Raw genomic sequence first — 24,178 nt, 5'->3', positions numbered from 1 at the left:
TGTGTGCCGCCTTCCTTCCCTGAAGATTGTCATCTCAGGACCCCTTCTGCCGAGGCGGTGAAGCCTCCTGAGAAGCAGCTCCCTCTCGTCCCGTCGCACCCTCCAAGCTCCAGTGCCGCAGGTTCGGGTGCCGCTCATGGTGTGGGGTCAGTCGCGGGAGTCGGTTTGTCATCAAGGCGCCCCGAGCTTGGGCCTTCGTCGTCTTTTCTCCGTGGCCTTGCTCGGAGCGCAGCAGGCGTGCCAAGGGCTCCTCCCTTGGCCGTGTTCGACAACTGCCTGTCCCCATTGCCGGGGTCTTCTTCAAGCAGCGGGACCTGCCCGGTTTGGGCCCCTCGCGAAGGCCGGTCGGCGCCAGGGCCGCGCCAGCCCCCAGCCCCCTGCCGGGAGGAGGCGCTCCGCGCCGGGTGTCGCCCACAGCCCCTGTAGCAGAGGGCAAGATGGGCTGTGCGCTTGAGTTCGAGTGCGGGCAGAGCGTCGTTCGTTCGTCACAGACTTGGCGAAGAACTTGAGGGTGTAGAAGCGCGCCTTGAGGCCGAGGGTCTTTGGTTGGCGGAGGAGCGGCACAAGCTGAAGGTGGCCATCAACCTCGGGTGCCACCAGCGTGAACTGGACAACGCGAAGGCCGAGGCCTCCCTTGAGGCCTCCCGTGAAGCCTGCTCCCGAGCTCTGGAGGAGGCTCTTGAAGCTGACCGCCGTCGTGAGGCTACGGAGAAGCGCTCGTGGGAGCTCCACACCTGGAGTGCGTCCCTCAAGCAGCAAGTGGAGGCGCGCAAGGCCGCCATCATGGCTCTAAGGGGGATGCCTGCCGAGAAATATGAGGTCCGGGAGTGCGAAGAGGCGCTGGCTCTGGAAGCCGTGGAGCACAGCCTCGAGCTTGAGCAACTGGAGACGAGGGAGCGTCAAGTTGACCAAGCGGAAGATGCCGTCGGGGCACGCGAGGCCCGAGTCCAGGAGGAAGTCGACCGCCGAGAGGCCGAGGTTCGCGCAGATCTTGATGGTCAGCACGCCTTGAAGCTGAAGCTTGCGGGAACTGTGGCAGCGGGCAGGACCACCGCTCTCCGGCCCAGGTTAGATGAGGCGAAGAGGCGCGAGGAGGCCACGGCCGCCACCCTGGTCACGGCGCAGGCGGACTTGGCCTCCGCCCGCGCCGAGCTGCTTTCTCTTCAGAGGCGGGTTGACGACGCCGAGGCCGTCGCGCGGCAAAACAGGGAGGAAGTGCTTCAACGGCGGACGCTGGAGCGCGAGCACGCCCCCATGCTTCAGGGTCTCCGGAGCAGGGCAAATGCCGCCCGGGCTTTATCTGTGACGAGAATGCACCGCCTCCCCACTCGAATGACTACGCCAGTCACCTAACCTTCTTCACCAACATGATGACGCCCCTGGAAGCCTGGTCTAACAGGGCTCGCCAGCTCGTGGAGGAGAGAAGTCACAGTCTGCTCGGGCGCGCATTCTCCCGCATCTTCAGCCACATCTGGAACAATGTCCTCGACTTCAATTTTGATGCAGCTATCGCTTCCCGTGCTGGAAGCCATCCAGGGCGACTTGGCGCGGTGGGTCGAGGACCACGTGGATGCGCTGGTCGTGGCCTTCGCTTCTGACGATGATGGGGTTGTGATTGCGGCGGATGCAGGTGACGTGGTTGATGACGGTGTCATCGACGTCGGCGAAGGTGGAGGCAACGCCAGCGATGGTGATAGCGATGCCCGCAGCGCGTCTGAAGAAGACAAGGGGGATGCGGCGAGCGACATATCCGGCTGATTCCCTATTTCCCTGTTATTTATCCTGTAAAAACTTGGGCGTGGCCCTAGAAGAATGTAAGAGCATTTTGAGAGGGGGTGCCCCTCATGTAAACAATAGCAGTTTTTATCCTTTGGCGCTAAATTGAGTTTGCGTTTTCATGAGCTTTAGCACCCCGGGACAAGGGTGTCGTTACGATTTTACCTTAGCTTTGGCAAGCCCAAACTGGCCCGAGGGATTGCAGGTTTTGAGGAGCCCCTCATGCATCTGTCGCCGCGCCCGAGAAGGCCGTGTGACAAGCAAGCGGCCGCCACGGCTCGACAGGCGTGTGGTTCGTCTGCTTAATGCTCAGCCCGACTCGCGAGGGCCCCGCGAGGGGGGAGCGACTGGCACGAACTCCAAAATAAGGCAAGAACGAGACTGCAAGAAATGACTCGAACGAGAAAAGGCATCCCCCACGTGCATCAAATGAAAACTTGACTTCAACTTAAATCCAAATCCAGAAGGCAAGGTTATAGAAAAGAGATCCAAAGCGAATGGCCGCGTCCAGCGCCTAGTGTAGTATTCGACGTCTTCTCACCAGCGTGGACCTAAGTGCTGCCACTAGGCGTGGGACGGAGCCCCCGAGGCCCGAGGGTGGCTTTCCGGAGACTCCGGCGCGTGTACAACCCCACTCATTATTACGTGAGAGTTTCACGGGCGGCGATCTTCACAGGCACTGGGCCTTGCTTCACAGGAGCCGGCCTTGCTTCATATCGCTAGGTGAGGGCCCCACCTTGCGCCACCCTCTACCACCGCTGGGACGACCGAAAGCCTGGACGGCCCCGCGAGGGCAGAGGGGACGCCAGCGGTGCCCTCGGCGACCACGGGTCCTCTGCCGGGGGAAAGGTCGTGGTCGTTGTCGGTGTCAAAACCGGCGGATCTCGGGTAGGGGGTCCCGAACTATGTGTCTAAGGAGGATGGTAACAGGAGGCAGGGGACACGATGTTTTACCCAGGTTGGGGCCCTCTTGATGGAGGTAAAACACTACGTCCTGCTTGATTTATTCTTGATGATATGGGTATTACAAGAGTTGATCTACCACGAGATCGGAGAGGCTAAACCCTAGAAGCTAGCCTATGGTATGATTGTCTGTTTACCTACGGACTAAAACCTTCCGGTTTATATAGACACCGGAGGGGGCTAGGGTTACACAAGGTCGGTTACAAAGGAGGAGATATACATATCCGTATTGTCTAGCTTGCCTTCCACACCAAGTAGAGTCCCATCCGAACACGAGACGAAGTCTTCAATCTTGCATCTTCATAGTCCAATAGTCCGGCCAAAGGATATAGTCCGGTTGTCCGGAGACCCCCTAATCCAGGACTCCCTCAGTAGCCCCCGAACCAGGCTTCAATGACGATGAGTCCGGCATGCTGTATTGTCTTCGGTATTGCAAGGTGGGTTCTTCTCCAATTTCCAAGTGTTTGTAAGCAGTGTCCGGCCTTATAAATGTTGATCCTCTTGGCTTTTGTGCCCTATAAGGGCTATCTCTCATGCGTCGAACGAATACGAGGCGCCAGGGCATTTTTACATTTGCCCCCCTAGCCAGATAAATAAATTGTCTATTAAAGGGATAGGGATTCTTAGATCCAACCCACACCATCTTCCCCTTAGCAAGAATCTATCAGAGCGCGTTTCAGAAAGATCCATTCCAGCATGGCCGACCTCCGCAGCTCCTCCTCCCACCCCCGTAGCCCTAAGCTCGGTGATTGGGAGAGGTGTTCAGTCCCACATAGTCGATTGGTCGAACTGCAAACCAAGGGATTTCTCCCTCCGGCGTATATGGTACCCGTTCGAGCCGGGCTTGCCACCTACAATGGCGGGGAGCAAGCGGAGAGCTTTCCCTGTCCCTCCATGGGGGAACGGGTCTGCCTTGTTCCTTACTTACTAAGGGGACTCGGATTTCCAAGCCATCCATTCCTCCGCGGGCTCCTGCAGTTCTACGACCTCCAATTACAAAATTTCACCCCTGCCTCCATTCTACATATCGCCGGCTATGTTGCTCCTTGCGAGTTGTTCCTGGGCTGCGAGGCTCACTTTGAGCTGTGGAAAAGGCTATTCTTCCTTGTCCCTCGCACACAGAGGGAATCACTTTATCAAGTGGGCGGAGCCGAAAATATGGCGCATCGCCGATACCGGATACCTGTCCGGTACCCTGAAGAAGCCGTCCGAAGACTGGCCTTCAGAATGGTTTTATATGGAGGACGTCCCCCTTCCGGACCCTGTTCAGCGGGGTCTTCCTGGGTTCAACAATGCTCCTCTGAAGGAGCGCCGAAGTTGGCGCCCACGGAGCCCCCAGGCGGAAGACAACGGATAAGTCCTCTATCTGATGAACCGGATCAAAGCACTGGCTCGATCAGGATTGACAATAATAGAAGTTATGTCGATTTGCATAATGCGGGGAGTGCAGCCACTTCAATATCGTGGGCACCCCTTGTGGTGTTATAACGGGGCGGATGACGCCACCCGCTGCGGGGGTAAGGGTCCGGACAATGCTGCCGCTCTAGTGAAAATTCTATCTGAATTGTTCAAGGGTGACGAAGAGGAGTTCACCCGCATTAAGCCACGGGATGGATTCTCCATGTACAATCCTCCAAGCTGGGTAAGTTATATCTCCCTGCTCGCATTTTTCCCGCATTCTTTGTCGTAAGTATTCACCTTGCCACTTTGCGGCAGGAATTGCGAAAAGCCATAAAGGAGGTCAGCAGCCCTTCTCCACAACCAGAGGACCCTGACCGGGCCCTCGACTCCGGACTTTAAGAAGATCCGGTTATCTCCGTGGAGCTGATAGACCGGCAGTTCTATCAGTTAAGCTGCGACGATGCCCCGGTGGCCATTAGGGCCGACTATCCCGGACTGCTCCCTGCATCGCAAGTAAGAAAAATCAAAAGTCCCAACTCAAAAACTAGGACCCCCTTTTAGGCACTTCACCCACCATATACACATGGCATCTTTTACAGGGAAGGCATTCGGGACGCCCTGCCGAACCCGCAACAACTCGCCAACAAGAGGCACCGAGGCCGAGTAGGCCAAAAAGGAAGGCGGTCAGGACGGAGACGCCGGCGCAAAGGTATAAGAAAAACCCCGCCCCGTGGTTTTCATCTTCCTCAAAATGTAATGACGCCCGCGTTTCTTTAACAGAAAAAACGCTCGCGGGAATATGTCCGACGATGCTGCCAATCACGCTTCCACGAGTCGGGCGCCAGGACCGGACATGGAGGCAGAAGCCGATATGGGGCAGGCGCCGGATAATCCTCCTACAGAGGATGCGGATAGATTATCCGCTACAAACTCAGAAGTGGAAAGCGCCATGAATCATAGGTGCCGCCGGGCCGTACTCCGCGACGCCACCAGAGGCGTTTGACGCCTTCAATTCTAGAGAGGCGTACCTCCGTGCCGCTCAGGATGGTCTAGCCAGAGCCACGAATCAGTATATAATGGATGTACGGGTGAGTAAATCTGGCGATTTATATGTATCAGTAGCCCCTGAGACTTGAAACAGTTAGCAGAACTGATTTAAGGATCATCTTTAATGTGCAGGTCCTTACAGAGAAGAATACTAGGCTGTCCCAGGAGCTAGAGGAATGCAAGACCCAACCGCGGGCCGTTGTTGCCACATTACAGGAACAGAAAAAGCCTCCCGCTGGTAACATTTACTTTAAAGAATGATGGTTACCATATAGTGTGCACCGTGGCTGCAGATCTAACAATAGATTTTGCAGATGAATCCGGAGAAAATCCGAGGGACCGGCATGTTATGCGACAGCTAGAGGCTGGCAAACGCGTGCTGACTGAGATTAGGTGGGAGAAAAACAATCTCCAAGACACCAATATTAAGCTGAACGTGGAACTAAAAGACGTTCGGGGCCAGCTTGTAGACTCCGAGAAGGAGAATAAGCGGCTTCGGCACAGCATTTTCAGTAAGTGCTTGAACGAATCCTTTTAAAGGAGTTCGGCAAAGAAGCCAACTAACAGCGTTATGTCTGTAGGTATGCTGACGGGTCGTCCTACGGAGGAAATGCCCGGGTCTGCGAGTGATCTTCTGTCCCAGCTGTCACATCTGCATGAACAAGTTTGGCAGGTGATGCAGGGTGTTGCCCAGGCCTTGTGGCCGTCCGTCTCCCTGCCAGAGGGCGTTGCAGAGCTTGCGGAGAAGCTCAAGGGAGCACGGAGGCGCTTCCGATTATGGAAGATATCAGCCTGCCGACAGGGTGCCAGAGAAGCCTGGGCCATGATGAAGACGCGGTATACTAAGGCAGACCCAAATCACATGGCCGAGGTCGGACCTGTGGGGCCCGACGGAAAAGAGATCCCCGTTAGCTTAGTTTATGGGCAAGTAGAATTAGCTGCAAAGTATTCCCAACAGGATTGTAAGCTACACCATCTGTTGGATGGTATAGAAGAGGAATTTAGTCAGTCTACATGACTATGTAATTAAAGTGACATGCATAATGCCTTCTAGCCAGATTGTAGGTCATTTGTCGTTGCGGACCTTTTCACTTCAACCTCCGGGCCCGATAGCCAGATTGTAGGTAATTAAAGTGTATCCGAATACCCGCTCAGTTATATAAGAACCGGGGTATGCGTGGAGACCAGGCGTAGGGGTCATTAGTGCTTTATCAGACAAGTGCCCAACTAGTTATGTTATATTACATGGGTAGTAAGAAACATCTTCCACGGAGAATAGTTCCATTAAGGGTTCCTTTCCCTGGGTAAGCATGCCCTAAAGTGCATGTCAGGACTGCGATAGGAAACGCAGGAAAAACATCTGGGGGCAGATATGGAAAATAAAATAAAAATCATCTTTTGTTCACCGACCGAATATTCCCTTAAGAACGCCAGCTTTCGGCTTCACCCAGTCTGAGGTACACATCTGGCGGACCCGGCAGTAACAATCGTAGAGGTGCTCCCCTTATGCCCTAGCCGAATTAACGGGAATGTAGGGCATAAATACAAGAGCCAGGCAACCCAGCTTGGCCAAAACTTAAGTCATATCGATGCATATAATGGTGAAAAAAGGTACATGCGGAAGTACAACACATGTATTGGGCATGAGGCCCGGATAAATAATTTAAGCTTCTGTGAAAGAAGCCCCCAGGTATGAAGACTACAGCTAGCGCATCTGTAATGTGCAAGCGAGGCACAAGGTGACCCTTGAAAGCCTAGAGGAATAATAAAAGATAGAAAGAAAGGAAAACAAGATAGATAATGTATATGCAAAAAATGGACAAAGGTAGGGGACTAACATAGAGTCCGGTGCTAGGCGTAGAATCTTTGGAGCCTGGCCGCGTTCCATGGGTTTGGCTCGAGTCGACTAGTCGATGCATCTCGCAGTCGGTACGCTCCATCGGTCAGAACTTCGTCAATAATGAAGGGACCTTCCCATTTGGGCTCGACCTTGTTCTTTTTCTTATCCGGCAGGCATAGAACTAGTTCACCAATGTTATAAATTTTGGCCTGTACTTCTCTGCTTTGGTATCTGCGAGCCTGTTGCTGATAAAATGCGGAACGGGCTTTGGCTACGTCGTGCTTCTCCTCCAGGGTGTCTAGACTGTCTAGCCGATCGAGCTCAGCTTCACTTTCTTCATACATGCGCACTCCAGGTGAGTCCTGAATTATGTCATAGGGCAAGACTGCCTCTGCGCCGTACATGTAACGCCCTCGATGCGGCTATATCTCCCACGTGTCGAAGCACAACTTAGAGGCATAACCGCATTGAAAGCAATGTCGCAAGTGAAGTAATCTTCACACAACCCATGTAATATAATAAGGGAAAGAGATACATAGTTGGCTTACACTTGCCACTTCACACAATTACATGAATAAAACATTACATCATCCAGATACAATCAAGGTCCGACTACGGAACCAAAATAAAAGAAGAACCCAAAATGCGACAAAGGTCCCCGATCGACCCCAACTGGGCTCCACTACTGATCAACTAGAACAAAACCACACAACGGACAAGATCTTCATCGAGCTCCTCCTGAGCTTGGTTGCGTCATCTGCATGGACTCATCGGCACCTGCAAGCTGGTTTTGGAAGTATCTGTGAGCCACAGGGACTCAGCAATCTCGCACCCTCGCGATCAAGACTATTTAAGCTTATGGGTAAGGTAAAGGTAAGAGGTGGAGCTGCAGCAAGGGACTAGCATATATGGTGGCTAACATACGCAAATGAGAGCGAGAAGAGAAGGCAAAGCACGGTCGATAAAAGTATGATCAAGAAGTGATCCTAAAACAACCTACATCAAGCATAACTCCAACACCGTGTTCACTTCCCGGACTCCGCCGGAAAGAGACCATCACGGTAACACACGCTGTTGATTCATTTTAATTAAGTTAAGGTTCAAGTTATGTACAACCGGACATTAACAAATTCCCATCTGCCCATAACCGCGGGCACGGCTTTCGAAAGTTCAAATCCCTGCAGGGGTGTCCCAACTTAGCCCATGACAAGCTCTCACGGTCAACGAAGGAATAGACCTCCTCCCGAGATGTTCTGATCAGACTCGGTATCCTGGTACAACAAGACATTTTGACAGGGTAAAACTAAACCAGCAACACCGCCCGAATGTGCTGACAAATCCCGATAGGAGCTGCACATATCTCTTTCTCAGGGCACACTCAGATTGTCCTAGGTACGGGTAGGCCAGCCCAGAGTTGCCCCTGGTGGTCACCGGCAGCTGACAGGTTGGACCAACACTCAGAGGAGCACTGTCCCGGGGGGGGGGGGTGGGTAAAATAATGATGACCCTTGAGTCCGCGAAACCTAAGGGAAAAAAGGCTAGGTGGCGAATGGTAAAACCAATGTTGGGCATTGCTGGAAGAGCTTTACTTAAGGCGAACTGTCAAGGGGTTCCCATTATAGCCCAACCGCGTAAGGAACGCAAAATCCGGGAACATAACACCGATATGACGGAAACTAGGGCGGAAAGAGTGGAACAAAGCACCAGGCATAAGGCCGAGCCTTCCACCCTTTACCAAGTATATAGATGCATTAACTAAATAAGATATATTGTGATATCCCAACAAGTAAACATGTTCCAACAAGGAACAACATCTCCATGTTCCAGCAAGGAACAAACTTCAATCTTCACCTGCAACTAACAACGCTATAAGAGGGGCTGAACAAAGCGGTAACATAGCCAAACAACGGTTTGCTAGGACAAGGTGGGTTAGAGGCTTGGTCCAACAATATGGGAGGAATGATAAGCAAGTGGTAGGTATCGTAGCATAGGCATAGCAAAAGAGCGAGCAACTAGCAAGCAAAGATAGAAGTGATTTCGAGGGTATGGTCATCTTGCCTGAAATCCCGCAAGGAAGAAGAACGGCTCCATGAAGAAGACAAACGGACGCAGTCGAACGAATCCTGACAACACGATGTTAACGGAACTAAGCCGAAGAAGCAACACCGGAAAGAAGCAAACAACATAGTAAACAACCACCACATAAGCATGGCATGATGCACAATCAAGCATGATGCATGTCCGGTTTAATGAAGCATGGCATGGCAAAATGCACAAGAAAATTCTACAAATTAAGTGGAGCTCAATATGTAAAGAGTTACATATTGATGGAACACCACATTAATTATTTAGTTCTCTCCCGGTTAGGTACCCAACAATATTAAATGTTGTTAAACATAGCAAGATGTGAGGCATAACAAAACTATACCATTAAGCAATTTAAATGGGGCCGGATATAACCAACAACAAATCTGGTAAATCCCCATATGCATTTATCAATTTAGTGCAACAACAATTTTAAACATAAATTTGTTAACATGATGCGGATGGCATGTTTAATTTCATGCAATATTTATGAAAATGTTGACATGATAAGATATGAGGCATTTGTCATCGTGACGGAAACGAAAGGGGTGCCATGACAACGAATCCGAAAGTGATGCCACGGCAACATATCGGTTTCCGGTAACTCGATTGAGATACCAATGCAAAGGGGAAGTGTGCGGGAGCGTGTCGTGCAAGATGGTGGGGTGATCCCGGTAACCGGGTTTCCCATGGGTCGACGGCATGGCAACCGAGGAGGAACGTGCAATGACAACTCGGACACGGTTCGAACGTGAGAATCTCATACAACACATGCTTTCTTCCACGGTCATCGTCTCAGCGGTTATACCTTCCAGGTGCATTCTCGGAGCGGTTCGGGTTCGTAGAGGAAGTAATCGTCCACGGCGACGGTAGTGGAAGTAGTGGTTCACCTTTCGTAGATGTTCGGGGTCACGGCGAGGAACTTGACGTCCACGAGGCCTTCGAGGGTCGACAGTAGTGATACACGGTTTCGTAGATGTTTGGGGTCACCGGTAGATGTAGTTGTCGCATCGCCGGGCGTAATCATGCATGTGGGTCTTGTCGAGTCCGTTGGGGGTACTTTGCATTTTGAGGGGCGACGATAGTGGAACTTGGCGAAAATCTGAGACGGTCTTGACGAACCGTAGTGTTATTGGGCGAGATCGCAGCCACGGTAGTCTTCGGACTTAGTTCTCCCGCACATGCTCCACGGGTCCTGGGGGAACTAGGCGATGGCCATGGCAAGGAGGCGGCTGCAGCAGCAAGGCAAGGAACAGGATGGCAGGCGGCGAGAAGCGGCGGGTCAGCGAGGCAACCGGCGACGGGGAGAGCTCGGCCGGATCCAAAAAAGGAGGCAGGCCGGCGGCATGGCAAACGACGGCGGCTTGGCGAGGGACTTGGCGCTGGAGCTTCAGACGAAGCAGGGCGCGACAGCAGCAGCACAAGGGCTCGAAACAGAGGCAACGGCGGCGTCTTGGTGCTGGCAATGCGGGGCGATGGCCGCGGTCAACGTGAGACGCGGGCGAGCGGGCGCCTCGTCCTCTGCTCGTCAGGAAGCAGAGGAGCGGCGGCGTCTTGGTGCGGCTCCATGCCGGCGGAGGCGCGGGAGAGGAAACAGGAGCAGAGGGGCGGCTGAGCTCCTAGTGGTGGTGGTCGACGCCGGCGGGCGCGCTTGCTGGAAAGAGGGGCGCTCGGGAGGACGCAGAGGGGAACGGGACGAGGGCGTGGCGCGGGTTGTGGTCACCGGCGGCGACCTGATGCGGCGACGGGATGGCGAGGTGAAGGCCGAGGGGATCGGGCGCAGAAGGTCTCGGGCTCGGGCGGTCCTCTCCTGTGAGATGTGTGTGTGGCGGCGGGGGGAGGACGAGAGGGAGATGGAGTGGATCGGGGGAAAGGGACGAAGGGAGAGGCGGCGATGGATGAGGACGAGAGGGAGAGATGGGATCGAGTGGTAGGCTAGGGTTAGCTGCAAGTGGGCTAGCGCGGGAGGCCTTGAGCCGGCCGGCCTGAGGCTGCAGCTGGGCTGCGCGGCTGGGCTGATCTCCCTCTCCTTTCCAAAATCCTCCCTTTCTAAAAATTATTGTTTATATAAATAACAATCAATAAAGGGGAAAATCCAGGGGTTTTTGGTTAGGAATATGAGATATATAAAAATATATGTGGAACCCTGGATTTATGTAGGGCTTGAATAAATTGCTCCGGCATTTTTAGAAGGTAGAAAAATAATTAGAGTTTGAATTATTTTCAAACTTCAATCATTTTTGAACCTGACCAAAACAACTTCGAATGGGATGAAATCTTACAGAGAGGGTGTAGGAAAAAGGCAAGATTTATAGGGAAAAGATGAACATTAATGGAGGAGGTATAAGGTCGCTTGCAAAGACATGTAAAACGAAGGAAGTGGGAGGGATGATGCATGGGTATGGCTTGAGAGAGAGATGATAAGGAAAAATATATGAAGTTAAGTCGGATAGAAGAAGAGTTGAAGAGTAATGCAATTGTGTGATGGGTGATTCCATGTTAATGGGATATTTAATACAGCTCCCTAATATTGGGAGGATATGTTATAAAGAGAAGTCACTCTTCCCTCGATTTAAATGGATCGAAGATCCACACAATTTATTTAGTGAGTTTTAAAACGGCTTGCATGCTGACATGATGCAATGCACATGATGCAAAGATGAAAAGCAACGGACCAAAACAAATCACACGACGAAAACCCGGAAACATGGAAGGCATCTGAAGCTCCGGTCTTGGGGCATCACATTACACCATAAAGAAGGGTGTATATCCGGTACTACGATTCGGCGTGGTCCGCAGCCCCCAGAGTACGGAGTCGAGCTCCTCTACCCAGTGCGTGTTAGACTCCGTTAAGGAACGCACTAACCTGGGTTTAATGCCGCTCATTATAAGACCGTTTGCTCGCTCGACTTGACCGTTGGTTTGTGGGTGATAGACTGAGGCATAATCGAGCTTGATGCCCATTTTGCTGCACCAGAGTTTTACCTCGTCGGCCGTGAAGTTCGTGCCATTATCAGTGATGATGCTGTGGGGGACGCCATAACGGTGTACAACCCCGGATATGAAGTCTATCACCGGTGCGGATTTGGTTGTTTTAACAGGTTTGGCCTCTATCCATTTGGTGAATTTATCCACCATGACCAATAAGTATTTTTTCTTGTGGGTTCCCCCTTTAAGGGGTCCAACCATGTCAAGCCCCCAGACCACAAAGGGCCATGTAATGGGGATTTTTCTGAGGGCGGTGGGTGGCATGTGGCTTTGATTTGCAAAGAGCTGGCAACCGGCACAACGTTAGACCAAGTCTTGTGCATCTGCCCGGGCCGTTGGCCAATAGAATCCTGTACAGAAGGCCTTGATTACCAGAGCCCGGGCTGCAGCGTGATGACCGCCGAGTCCGGCGTGAATTTCTGCCAAAAGATTCCGCCCTTCCTCTTCGGAGATGCACCTTTGAAGGACTCCAGTAGTGCTTTTTTTGTACAATTCTCCCTCATGGACCCTGTAGGCCTTGGATCGCCGCACTATGCAGCGTGCCTCATTTTGGTCCTCTAGAAGTTCCTGCCTAGTTAGGTAGGCCAGGAATGGTTCTGTCCACGGGGCAATAATGGCCATTATTTCGTGGGATGAAGGTGTTATTTCCGTGGTGGAGCCTCCGATTGTGTCAGAGAGTTCGGTATCGGGCATTTTGGCCAGGTCCGGACTGTTGTTACCGGTGTCCCCTTCCCATACTACGGATGGTTTGAACAACCTTTCCAAGAATATGTTGGGGGGGACCACATCGCGTTTTGCACCGATGCGGGCGAGGATATCCGCCGCCTGATTGTTTTCCCGAGCCGCATGGTGAAATTCGAGCCCCTCGAACCGAGCTGACATTTCTAGGACGGCGTTTCGATAGGCCACCATTTTCGGATCCTTGGCGTCAAAGTCTCCATTTATTTGGGATATTGCGAGGTTTGAATCCCCACGCACCTCCAGGCGTTGAATGCCCATGGATACTTCCATCCGAAGACCATGCAATAGAGCTTCGTATTCGGCTGCATTGTTGGAGTCTGTATACAATATTTGCAATACATACTGAACGGTATCTCCGGTTGGGGACGTCAGGACGACGCCAGCCCCTAGACCAGCCATCATTTTAGAACCGTCGAAGTGCATGATACAATTGGAGTATGCACCATACTCTTTAGGGAGTTCGGCCTCCGTCCATTCGGCAACGAAGTCGGCCAATACTTGCGACTTAATGGCTCGTCGAGGTTTGTATGTTATGTCGAACGGGAGGAGCTCAATGGCCCATTTGGCAATCCGGCCTGTAGCGTCGCGGTTGTTTATAATATCATTAAGTGGCACTTCCGAGGCTACTGTAATTGAACTCTCTTGAAAGTAGTGTCACAGCTTCCGCGATGCCATGAATACTGCATATGCTATCTTTTGGTAATGCGGGTACCGTGATTTGCATGGAGTGAGGACAGTGGATACACAGCATACCAGCTTTTGAAGAGGGAATTTGTGTCTGTCCGCTTCCCGTTCGAGAACGAGTATCGCGCTTACAACTTGATGAGTTGCCGCAATGTACAACAGGATTGGTTCGCCGATGTTTGGCGCGGCCAGGATTGGGTTGGTTGCCAAAATTGCCTTTATTTCTTCCAATCCGGCTGCGGCCGCATCCGTCCACTCGAAGTGTTCGGTGCGCCGAAGGAGGCGATAAAGGGGTAAAGCCTTTTCTCCTAAGAGGGAGATAAAGCGACATAGAGCCGCCATGCATCCAGTTAACTTCTGGATTTGTTTGAGGTCTGTTGGGGTAGCCAACTATGACAAAGCTCATATTTTGGCCGGATTAGCTTCAATACCTCTACTGGAGATAATGAAACCTAGGTGCTTTCCGGCTGGTACGCCAAAAACGCATTTTTCCGGATTGAGCTTGATGTCGTATGTTCGGAGGTTGTCGAATGTGAGCCTCAAGTCGTCTATCAAAGAGTCGCCGTGTTTGGTTTTGACGACCACATCGTCTATGTATGCCTCTACTATTTTGCCGATTTGTTTCTCCAGACATGTCTGAATCATGCGCTCATATGTTGCGCTGGCGTTTTTTAGCCCAAAAGGCATTGTGTTGAAACAGAAGGGACCGTATGGTGTGATGAATGCCGTTGCGGCTTGGTCGGACTCCGCCATCTTGATTTGGTGGTAAACGGAGTATGCGTCGAGAAACACAATGACTCGTGTCCTGCGGTAGTATCAATGATTTCATCGATGGGTGGAAGGGGGAAGGGATCCTTTGGGCAAGCTTTATTGAGGTCTTTGAAATCGACACAAAGGCGCCAGGATTTATCCTTCTTTGGTACCATCACCAGGTTTGCTAGCCAGTCCGGGTGTTTTATTTCTCTGATGAATCCGACCTCCAATAACTTGGCTAGTTCCTCTCCCATGGCCTGTCTCTTAGGTTCGGAGAAACGCCGAAGAGCTTGCTTAACCAGCTTGAATCCCTTTAGGATATTGAGGCTATGCTCGACCAGCCTACGTGGGATTCCTGGCATGTCTGAGGGATGCCACGTGAATATGTCCCAGTTCTCGTGCTGGAACTCTCGTAGTGCGGCGTCCACAGCGGGGTTTAACTGTGCCCCGATGGAGGCTGTTTTTGTAGGGTCCGTTGGGTGGACTTGGAATTTGACTATTTCGTCCGCTGGTTTAAAAGAGGTGGACTTGGATCTCTTGTCGAGTATCACGTAGTCCCTGTCCACTATGGAGCGTAGCGTGGTTAATTCCTCGGCCGAGAGGCCTTCGGATAATGCCTCGAGGGCCAGTGCGGCTGTTTTGTTTTTTGCGCGGAGTGCTGTGTCCGGATCACTGGCGAGAGAGATGATTCTGTTGGGCCCGGGCATTTTGAGCTTCACGTACCCGTAATGGGGTACGGCTTGGAAGATTGTGAACGCCTCCCGTCCTATAAGAGCGTGATAACCACTGTTGAACGGGGCCACTTGGAATGTAACTTCTTCGGATCTGTAATTATCCGGCGTGCCGAATACCACATCTAGTGTGATTTTCCCAGCACAGTGTGCTTCCTGACTGGGGATGATTCCTCTAAAGGTTGTGCTACTTTGCTCAATGCGGTTCTGGTCTATTAACATCTTTTGAAGAGTTTCCTCATAGATGAGGTTTAATCCGCTGCCGCCGTCCATGAGTACTTTGGTGAGTCGAAAGCCGTCCACGATTGGACTGAGGACCAGTACGGCTGGTGCTCGGGCTCTCCGGAATTTAGGTTCGTCACTGGCATCGAAGGTAATAGCCGTGTCACTCCATGGATTTATTGCTGCTACGTGGCAGATTTCGGCCATGCTGCGGAGTGTTCGCTTGCACCTATTATTTGATGTGAAGGTCTCGAAGACTGTTAACACCGTATTGTTATCCACGGGATGGCACTCTGTGGTATTTGGGAGAAGAAGATCCTCACCACTTTTGGCCACCTGCCGGAGTATCCAACATGCTCTAAGGCTGTGCGTTGGTATTGTATCCGCTGTACTATGAATTTTGCAGGGTCCGTTGAGCCATCCCTCTAGTACGGTTCCATGCCCTGTAGAGGGTTTTTGCTTTTTGGTAGGTGACTCGGGTGTATTGTGATAATACACCCTTTTATTTCGGACTGGGTTTGTATTCAGTGCCGGATTATCCCGAAAGTTTGTTTCGGTTTTCCAGGCACTTTCCATCGCACAGTACTTTCATACTACGGATGCCAAGTCAGCGAAGTGTGTTATCTCACGGCGATTTATGGCATTAAGGATTCCCTTGTCCGTGCAATTATTGCAGAAAAATAGTATTGCGTCTTCCTCGCAACAGTCCTTAACCTTGTTCATCGCAAGGAGGAATCTGGCCCAATAGTGATGTACTGTTTCCTAGGGCTCTTGCCTGATGTGGGGAAGATCACTTGTGTTTGGGTGGGTGGGTGTAATTGAATCCGAACCCTTACCCGATCTGTGATCCAGGGGCCGAGGAGTTTCCAATTTTGGAAGTTCCAGTTCCGGGGTGTTACCCGATAATCCTGGCCCGTTGCCTGACTCTAAGTTCAGGGATTGGATGTTGTCCTCCCGCGAACGGGCGTCCGGCTCGGAGAGCTCGGGAATCCGGACATAGTTGGTCCTCAAGATAGAGGAAAGGTCGCCGCATTGTTCCTCCACCACTGCAATATGATGGGTGATGGTGGAGAGTTAATCTCCCTTTGATCGGGTTTAAGCCCAATCCGATCATAGTCCGTAGCGACTCCCAAGGCGGTGATGCGATCCAAGAGCTCGTTTAAGGAGGAGAGCTCCATTGGATCCATCTGTTCGGCGAGTGCCGATTTGACGTGGAGGCTGTTTTTGATGACCCGAGAAGTCATCGTCGGCGCGGCGGCCGAACAAGCGGTCATGACGAAACTGCCTAGCTGGAGAGTTTGGCCGACAGCCAAAGCTCCCCCAACAGTAGTACCGTCTTTAAAGACGAGACGAGACATCCTTCCTTCTGGCAACGGCACAGAGGAAGTCTCAATGAAAGCACCAATGTCGGTGTCAAAACCGGCGGATCTCGGGTAGGGGGTCCCGAACTGTGCGTCTAAGGCGGATGGTAATAGGAGGCAGGGGACACGATGTTTTACCCAGGTTCAGGCCCTCTTGATGGAGGTAAAACCCTATGTCCTGCTTGATTTATTCTTGATGATATGGGTATTACAAGAGTTGATGTACCACGAGATCGGAGAGGCTAAGCCCTAGAAGCTAGCCTATGGTATGATTGTCTGTTGTCCTACGGACTAAAACCCTCCGGTTTATATAGACACCGGAGGGGGCTAGGGTTACACAAGGTCGGTTACAAAGGAGGAGATATACATATCCGTATTGTCTAGCTTGCCTTCCATGCCAAGTAGAGTCCCATCCGGACACGAGATGAAGTATTCAATCTTGCATCTTCATAGTCCAACAGTCTGGCCAAAGGATATAGTCCGGCTGTACAGAGACCCCCTAATCCAGGACTCCCTCAGTCGCCACCCCGGCAGAGGGCCTACCTCCGGGTGTTGCCTTGCTCCCCGCGACTGGGGGAGGGGCCTTGCTCTTGCCCCCTTCCGCGCAGCCCCTAGTGGGATTCTCCTGTCGGGGCGGGCATCCCCATGCCGGAGCCACCGTTTGGCGTCGTAGCCTGGTTTATCTGTGACTCATGATTAGTGTAAGCTTGCTCCTGAGGGATTAGTGGTACCATGTATCTATTGTCGATGGCATAGTTGGCGGGGCTCTCCAGCGGCTCCTGGAAGGCTTCAACTCCCAATGCCTCCTCCTCCCACGAGCTGGGGTCTCCCTCCGGCGTGTAATCCTGGTCCATCATGCGGGGCACATAGGCTTCCGAGGCTGTCACCCCAAACACCTCGCCGTACTGCCCCACGCTCCATGTTGCCTGACCCAGCGCAGCGTCCTAAGGGTGATAGCGCGACGCCTCGCTGAGCCGTGGGGGAAACGCTCATGCCCATGCTCATTAGAGGCGGCGCGGGGGCAACGGGGCCCATGGCGCTGTCGGCCGCCCTGGTGATGGTGAAGCCCCCGGGCGCTCCCGAGGGTGCGCGGCCACGACCCGTCCCTTCATGAGGTCCGGTAGTGGCTCGGGACGGGACCAGGTAGCAGAAAGGCGGTGCTCCTGATGCCGTCGCATCCAGTAGCTCAGCGACACATTGCAGCGGTGCGTCGCATCCACTCTCCATCAGCCAGCACCGCAGCAACTCCCGCGCCACCGTGAGCGCGGCCCGCATGTTCGCCTGCTCCCGCCAGGTGTGTGACGCCATTACTGCGGCGTGGCTTGCGGCCCTTGTAGTGGCTCGCGCTTCTCGTGGAGTGGGGGTGGATGACGCCTGGCCGCGCGGCCCGTGTCCCACAGCGTTAGGCGGCGCTCGCGCCGCCTGGAGCGCGGGGTTGAGATCTTCATGGGTAGGTGGCCCCGCCCGGGCTGGCCAGGGTACCCATTGGTCGGAGTCGGCCATTGGGTCACCGGACATCGAGGCCACAAAGCGTCGACGGGTCGATTGGGGGGGAAGAGACTCTAGCGCACCCCTACCTGGGGCGCCAAATATCGGATCTGGGGTTCCAACAGACCCTTGAGATTCGAACACTGGGGTGCGCACGAAGGTTTTCTCCCTATCGATCCACGCCCTAGCTCTCTAAGATCTGGCAGACGAACACGATGAACTCTCACCATTGGAAGACACAAGATTTATAATGGTTCGGTCCACCATTGTGGTGTAATAGCCTACTCCAGTGTGGTGGTGGTGGATTGCCTCTTGGGCTAATGATGAACAGTACAAGAGGAAGAATATCCTCCCGAGGTCGACGTGTTCTTGTGTTTGGTGAGTTTGTGTGTGTGAGGATCAGAATCAGCTGCCGACTTGTGATGGTGTCGATCCGATGCCCCTCATGGTGGTGGCTAGTTACAATCCTCACACACACAAACTCACCAAACACAAGAACACCTCGACCTCAGGAGGCTGTTCTTCCTCTTGTACTGTTCATCATTAGCCCAAGAGGCAATCCGCCACCACCACACTGGAGTAGGGTATTACACCACAATGGTGGCCCGAACCAGTATAAATCTTGTGTCTTCCTATGTTGAGAGTTCGTCGGGTTCGTCTGCGAGATCTTAGAGAGCTAGGGCATGGAACGATAGGGAGAAAACCTTCACGCGCACCCCGGTGTTCGAACCTCAGGGGTCTGCCGGAAACCCAAATCCGACATTTGGCGCGCCAGGTAGGGGTGTGCCGGAGGCTCTTCCCCACCAATCGACCCGTCAACAGTCTATGGCCCCGATGTCCGGCGACCCAAGGGCCGACTCCGACCAATGGGCAGCCTGGCCAGCCCGGCAGACCCTTGAGGTTCGAACACTAGGGTGCCCGTGAAGGTTTTCTCCCTATCGATACACACCCTAGCTCTCTAAGATCTCGCAGACGAACACGACGAACTCTCAACACAGGAACACACAAGAATTATACTGGTTCGGGCCACCATTATGGTGTAATACCCTACTCCAGTGTGGTGGTGGTGGATTGCCTCTTGGGCTAATTATGAATAGTACAAGAGGAAGAGCAGCCTCTCGAGGTCGAGGTGTTCTTCCGTTTGGAGAGTTTGTGTGTGTGAGGATCGGAATCAGCTGCCGACTTGTGATGGTGTCGATCCAATGCCCCCATGGTGGTGGCTAGTTCTACTTATATAGGCCCTGGTCCTCTCGCCAAATCGTGAGCGGGAAGGGAGCCAACAACGGCCAATTCGAAAGGGGACAACTAGTACAAGCTATCCCGACAAAAGGTGGTCTTCGCCTGCAAAAGGCTCTGGTGATGATGCTGTCTTGGGCTCCATGGCGACCTCCGTCTTGCCGTCCTTCTGGTCCTGGTCTTGTTGCACCAATCGGGAAACCTTTGCTTGATGCCTCGGTACTCCACGCCTTCGCTTGCACCCTTAGCACCAAAGAGGAAACAAGGACGCTGCGCGCGCTGGCGCCCGCCTGGTCTCGTTCGTCATGGGTCACGTCATGAGGAGCTTCGCGAGGTTTGACTTGACTTGATCTTTCCGCCCCTCGTGAGCCTGCCTGGTGAGGACGCTCTTGAGGAGTTCTTGCGTCGTCCGCTCCGCGAGGCTTGGCCCCTCGCGAGGGTCTTGAATGTCTTGTCGATGAAGATGGCCGCACGAACCTGCCAGCCCAGACACTCCGTGGGCCGCAGGTATGCAAGTCTGGGGACCCCCGTTCCCAGAACACTGACAATTTCTACTTATATAGGCCCTGGTCCTCTCCCCAAATATTGATTGGGAAGGGAACCAACAACGGACAATTCGAAAGGGGACAGCTAGTACAAGCTATCCTGAGAAAAGGTGGTCTTCGCCTGCAAACGGCTCTGGTGATGACGCCATCTTGGGCTCCATGGTGACCTCCGTCTTGCCGTCCTTCTGGTCCTGGTGTTGTAGCATAAATATGGAAACCTTTGCTTGCTGCCTCGGTACTCCGCGTCTGCGCTTGCCTGCTTAGCACCAAAGAGGAAACGAGGACGCTGCACGCGCTGGCGCCCGCCTGGTCTCGGTCGTCATGGCTCACATCACGAGGAGACTCGCGAGGTTTGCCTTGCCTTGATCTTTCCGCCCCTCGTGAGCCTACCTGGCGAGGCCGCTCTTGAGGAGGTCTTGCAACGTCCGCCCCTCGAAGCTTGGCCCTTTGCGAGGGTCTTGAATGTCTTGTCGATGAAGATAGGCCGTATGAACCAGCCGGCCCAACCACGCCGTGGGCCGCAGGCAGGCAAGTCTGGGGACCCCCATTCCCAGAATGCCGATAGGTGCCTCATTATTATAAGCCAAAAAATACTTCCTCCTAATTGTTTGAAAACTAGGTCCCACGCCGTTGTCAATGTAGTCAATAAACGAGAAAATTACACAACGAGCAGATAACACCAGGGACCCAGCAGCTCGCCCAGTTGTTTTCTAGTTTTAGAGACAGAACTCAACCGCGCGCTGTGCGGGGGCTGTGGCCCATCTAGCCCACGCTTACTCTTTTATTTAAGCACATGACGAGCCCAGTTGATATCTTTTTTCTTTCTAAAAATGGCTAGCCCAGTTTTTTTGGAGAATACCCAACCGAGGCCTACTTGCTTTTCTCAGCCCTGCTGGGCTGCAAATCTTTCAAGACAAGCAAGGATGTAAGTAGTAAGAAATGGCTTCCCTAGAAAATGGGCTATAAGTTGTAAGAAATGGGCTGCGAATTTTTAAACCAAAGCCAACCGGAAATTACATTCAAATACCGTTTTTTGGATTTCTCTAATCTTTGAAAAAGCTAGCCCAGTTTTTTTTCTGGAGAATACCCAACCGAGGCCTACTTGCTTTTCTCAGCCCTGCTGGGCTACAAACCTTTCAAGATGAGGAGGGATGTAAGTAGTAAGAAATGGGCTTCCCCAGAAAATGGGCTATAAGTTGTATGAAATGGGCTACAAATTTTTAAACCAAAGACAACCGGCAATTACATTCAAATATCATTTTTTCTGGATTTCTCCACTCTTATAAAAAGCAGAGTTGGTGATGATGGTGTGCCTCCCATCCTGCAATATAGGCTGTCCGATCTATATCTAATAGAAAGAAAGGAAAATATGACAATTTACTCGCACTCCTCTCCACATTTGCAGATACGTCCTTCCCTCATTCATTCTTTTCTCCCACAAGATAAACTACTCATACAAATGCATCTTGATGTTCCGTGCAACGCACGGGCATCTTGCTAGTGAAGATTTTAAATTTCTTTCATTTTTTGAGGATAATTTTTTAAAAAAAATTAGATGATTTTTAAAAAAAATATTTTTAACGTGACTCGAAATTTCGTGATTAAAAGAGTTCGGACCCCACCAAAGTATGCAAAATTTCATTGAATTTTTTAGTAGTGCCCAGAATATGGTCTGCAATGCTAATAAAAATAATATGGGCTTCAAAATATCCTTAAGAATTAGCAAGTGGGCTATAAATTATATTTAAAATAATGGCTAATGGGTTGTATGATGTTTTCCACTAATCTGGAGGCTGACTTCTAGGGCTACTAGGGTTGACGATGACACTATCCTAAAAAAATTTGACGCGTACGCAAGGCTTTGTCAACTTAGTCAACATAGAGAAGTAATTGTTGGATGTCCATTCAACAGCCGTCGTGCTTCTTCAATCTCTGGTCTTCCCGCTCCAGCCGCCCAAACCAGCGCCGACGGGACTGCGTGCTCCCTCCTCCCTTGGCCGGTTGTGCTGCCGCCAGGCCATCCCTCTACCAACCCGCACATCCCGTTATATTCTGCCAACGTCAGCCTCACCCCGCAGTCGACCAGTCAGCGCTCGTACTCCCCTCCGCATGGACATCCACTACTATGGCTTCACCGGCTCCAGGTCATTCCATTCCTAGGCCTCGCCCTCGTCCACCATGTTTGTGCTCTCGGCGTGGTGTGGTCTACATGGTCAACAAACAAAAACCATCCGAGGAGCGATGTAAGTGGTGAGGCTGATAGTAGGGACCCACACAGGCAAGTGCCTCCTTATTACGCGCAAAATAATGATTCCTCCACCTGACAGCTGGGACCCACCGGAAGGGCCTCTGCAATTCGCGAAACAAATGTTCCTCCCGCTGATAGCTCGGACCCACCAGCTATATCTTCGCATGCAAGGAAGTGCCTTCTTATTACGCACGAAAATGAATACCCCCCTGCTAGCTAGGACCCACTATAGTGGGAGGCTGACTTGTGGGCCTACTAAGTTGACGTGGACGGAGGGCTTTGTCAACTTAGTCAATATGGACGATTCTAGCTCCAGCGACCGTACGATGTCCATCCAACAACCGTAGTGCTTCTTTGACCTCTGGTATTCTTGCTCCAGCCGTCCAGACCAGCGCGGGTCCTGCCGTCTGCTCCTGCTTCTCGTGGCCGGCTCTGTTGCCGCGCAGGCTTGACTGCCCCACCCTACTCCAACCTCTGGCAAGGCCATCCCTCTACTCACCCACAACCCTTGTTATTCTGTGGCGACGACAACCTCACACCGCAGCCGAACCAGCCAACCCTCATACTCCTCTCCGCATGGGCATCCAATATCGCGTAGTCCCCGGTTGCGCGTCGTTCCCTTCCTAATCCTCGCCGTCGTCCACCGCCTTGGTGCTCTCGGCATGACATGGTCAATGTGGTTAAGGAATGACTTCATCAGAAGAGTATTGTACGTGGAGAGGCTGACAGCTGGGTCCACGGTCGCAGCAAGGAAGTGCCTCCTTATTATGTGCAAAAAAATGATTCCTCCACCTAATACCAAGGACCCACTGGACGGGCCATCGTATTTCGCAAAAAAATGTTTCCCCCTACTACTGGGAGCTGCCAGCTACATCTTCGCATGCAAGGAAGTGTGTCCATATTACGGGCAAAAAATACGATTCTCCCCCTGACAGCTGGGACCCACCAGCTATATCTTCGCATGCAAGGAAGTGCCTCCTTACCTCCCTGACAGCTGGGACTTACCCGATCGAACCATACGTAGGGTTGTCTATCTGGTCGCGAATGTGTATGTACTTACTACTCGATCGGTCTGTCTGCAGGCTGCAGTGAAGAACCGTGGCCGAGTAAGGAAGGGCACGTGTCGTAGTAGAGGCACGGGCGTAGCAAGTCACGTAGTCCCATCTATATCGTGTACACGTACGTACAACCAGGGTGCAAGAAAGTTAATATGGCCATGTACGAACATACGGGCGGGCCCTAGAATGCCTACTCGCGCATACGTACGGCCAGGGCTCGTGTACATTGAGAGGCAATGGAGAGCAGCGACGGTGTCCTATTCATCAGCAGCTAGCCAGCTGGGTCTGAACGGAGAAACTGTGTCGTGTTCATCAGGAGGCAACGCAATGCGTGCTATTCATTGGGAGCTAACCGGCTTGGACGAAACAGCCGAAACGAGGCCTGACGTACTGCAGAACGGAGGAAACGGCCTTGTGTTCGACCGAGGGGTCTGTCGTAACGTAAAACGGAGGAAACAGACTTCTCTTCGACCTCCTAAGGTGAAAATGAGGGTCCTGTTCATCGGGAGGGGTGTGGCATACTGCAAAAGAGAGGAAACGGACTTCTCTTCGACCTCCTATGGTTGAAACGGGGGTCCAATTCATCGGGAGGGGTGTGGCGTACCGCAAAATGGGACTCCACGGGATACTGTTCATCCATCGTCTACTACCTCGCTCGAGCCTCCACGGGCTACTGTTCATCCACCGTCGACCTCCTCCAGCCTCCACCTACGACTCTTCATCCACAGGCTCCTGTTCATCCAGCCTCCATTCGCTACTGTTCAACCACCCCTCCACTGGCTACTATTCATCCAGCCCTCCACCGGCTACTGTTCAACCAGCCCTCCACGGGGTCCTGATCGTCCACCCCAACCGGCTCGATCGGGGTCCTGTTCATCCAACGACAACGACTTCTAGCTTCTACCACCGGGTCCTATTCATCCAACCCCCACCGGGAACTGTTCATCCAACCCCCAACAACATTCACTGTTCATCAAGAGGCAGCAAGTTCGATCCGCTTCAGTTAGCAGC

This window comes from Triticum urartu, chromosome 3A, assembly GCF_056163025.1.
Source record: "Triticum urartu cultivar PI428250 chromosome 3A, HENAU_Tu73, whole genome shotgun sequence".
NCBI lineage: Eukaryota > Viridiplantae > Streptophyta > Magnoliopsida > Poales > Poaceae > Triticum > Triticum urartu.
Note: the sequence above shows the minus strand (reverse complement) of the source record.